Here is a 3,035-nt window from a genome sequence, read left to right on the forward strand (position 1 = left end):
TGGTTTTTGTTTACTTGGTGATCATTAAAAACGAAATTTTTGTGTTAACTAAGTAGTTTTTGCATCTTTTAAAAGAGCTTTACGGGGATTGAGAGACTCAGTTTTACCTTGTCATAGTTACATTTTCTTGATTTTTCAAATTTCATTTTGTATTTATTTCGTTTTATTTCTTTTTTATTTATTTTCGTGTATCTTTTGTTTGTTGATTACGGTGTGTCTGCTTCTATGTCTTGTTAGTTCAATGTCCATTTTGAACTGCTTCCGTTGAAATGCAGTAGTTGGAAAAATTCTGCTGTACAAGGCTAGGCTTGACATAGTCAAAGTTAAATTTTCATGATTGTTCAAAGTTCATTTTGAGCTTTACAGAGTTTGAGAGACTCCGTTGCCTAATTCCATGTGGTTTTCCTTTCCTTGGTGGTCATTAAAAACGAAATTTTTGTGTTAAATCAGTAGTTTTTTGTATCTTTTAAAAGAGCTTTAAGGAGTTTGAGAGACTCAATTGCCTAATTCCGTGTGGTTTTTCTTTACATGTTGGTCATTTGTTGTATCTTTTAAAAGAGCTTTACAGGGTTTGAGAGACTCAGTTGCCTAATTCCGTGTGATTTTTCTTTACTTGATGTTAATTAAAAACGAAATTTTTGTGTTAAATATGTAGTTTTTGTATCTTTTAAAAGAGCTTTAAGGGGTTTGAGAGACTCAGTTGCCTGATTCAGTGTGGTTTTTTCTTTACTTGATGGTCATTTGTTGTATCTTTTAAAAGAGCTTTACAGGGTTTGAGAGACTCAGTTGCCTAATTCCGTGTGAATTTTCTTTACTTGATGGTCATTAAAAACGAAATTTATGTGTTAAATAAGTAGTTTTTGTATCTTTTAAAAGAGCTTTAAGAGGTTTTAGAGACTCAGTTGCCTTTTTCCGTGTGATTTTTTTTTACTTGGTGATCATTAAAATCGAAATTTGTGTGTTAAATAAGTAGTTCTTGTATATTTTAAATTAACTTTACGGGGATTAAGAGACTCAGTTTTACCTTGTCACAGTTACATTTTCTTGATTGTTCAAAGTTCATTTTGAATTTCTTTCATTGAAATGCAAGAGTTGGAATATTTCAGTAGTGTTTGGTTGTGGTTTACCTTGTCACAGTTACAGATTCATCGTTTTTCGAAGTTCATTTGAATTTGTTTCGTTGAAAAGGAAGAGTTGGAATATTTCAGTAGTGTTTGCATATGGTTTACATTGTCACAGTTACATTTTCTTGATTATTCAAAGTTCAATTTAGAATTTCTTTCGTTGAAAAGCTAGAGTTGGAATATTTCAGTAGTGTTTGGTTGTGGTTTACCATGTCAAAGTTACATTTTCTTGATTTTTCAAAGTTCATTTTGAATTTATTTCATTGAAATGCAAGAGTTAGAATATTTCAGTAGTGTTTGGTTGTGTTTTAACTTGTAACAATTACATTTTCTTGATTTTTCAAAGTTCTTTTTGAATTTCTTTCGCTGAAATGCAAGAGTTGGAATATTTCAGTGTCACAGTTACATTTTCTTGATTTTACATTTTCATGATTTTTCAATGTTCATTTTGAATTTCTTTCGTTGAAAAGCAAGAACTGTAATATTTAAGTAGTGTTTTCTCGTGGTGTAACTTGTAACCGTTACAATTTCTTGATTTCTCAAGGGACATTTTGAATTTCTTGACCTTAACTGCAGGGGACGGATTAAATAAGAAGACTTTGGTTGTGGTAAGCCATGTAACGGTTAAATTCACTTGATTTTTTTCAAGGTCCATTTTGAAAAACATACGTTGAAATTCAATAGTTGGAAAACTACTGTAGTTTTTGGTCGTGATTGCACTTTTAACAGTTACTTTTTCTTGAATTTAAACTGTTCATTTTGATTTTATGTCACTGAAATGTAAGAATAGGACTCTGACAGAAATGTGTTGGTGAATTTTACCATGTCCATCCTACATTCTCATGATTTTTGATATTTAAGTTTGAATTTCTTTCGTTGAAATACAAGAGTTGGAATATTTCAGTAGTGTTTGGTTGTGGTTTACCATGTCACAGTTACATTTTCTTGATTTTTCAAATTTCATCTTGAATTTCTTTCTATCAAATGCAAGAGTTGGAATATTTCAGTAGTGTTTGGTTGTGGGTTACCTTGTAAGAGTTACATTTTATTGATTTTTCATAGTTCATTTTGAATTTCTTTCGTTGAAATGCAAGAGTTGGAATATTTCAGTAGTGTTTGCTTGTGGTTTACCTTGTCACAGTTACATTTTCTTGATTTTTCAAAGTTCATTTTGAATCATTCAAGAAACGTTATTAAACACGTTTTTAAACTACATGCTATTTCCAGTCTGGTTGAAAACGTGGAGTTTTCGTACTGCTCACTTTTTTGCAATGTGTAGGAACCAGCGGGGAATCCCCGCTCGTTTGGAAAGGTGCCAAGGAAAGGCATGCAAATAGCATGTAGTTTAAAAACGTATTTTTTAACATTATCCACTGACGGTGTCCTCACTGAATACAAAACCCCTTTTTTATTTGGTTTTTTTCCCCCATCTACAAATTCAGTGTCATACTGGAGAACGACCACCCCCACCCCAACATTTTAATTTGCTTTTTAAAAAATGCTTATTTCTTTAAAGGACACCGGATACTTTACCTCTAAACAAAAAAAATTTACTTTAAGGAAATTTTTTCCACCATTACGAGCAAGTCCGTCGAGATTTTTCATTGTTGAATCTTTATTTAATGTTTTATTGGCTGCTGCTAAAAATGCATATTTAAAGCATTGCAGCCCCGTTTCAAATATGAAACCTTGAACCCCTCCTGTAGCTGATAAATCTGGGTGGCAAATTATTCTTTTACCTCGCGCTCCCCTTAAAATAAAGTTCTTTTTAAATCTATTGAGATTCAGGTCCATGCATTCAGTGTATAAAACTGTGGAACCACTACCTCTCATTAAATGTGTACAAAGTTGAAATTAAGTTATTTAACCAGTTGAAAAAGTTGTCTTTGAATTCGTTTAGACCTGGGTAAA

This window comes from Artemia sp. Qi Xiang Cuo, chromosome 13 (genome assembly GCF_049724085.1).
Source record: "Artemia sp. Qi Xiang Cuo chromosome 13, ASM4972408v1, whole genome shotgun sequence".
Classification (NCBI taxonomy): Eukaryota; Metazoa; Arthropoda; class Branchiopoda; order Anostraca; family Artemiidae; genus Artemia; species Artemia sp. Qi Xiang Cuo.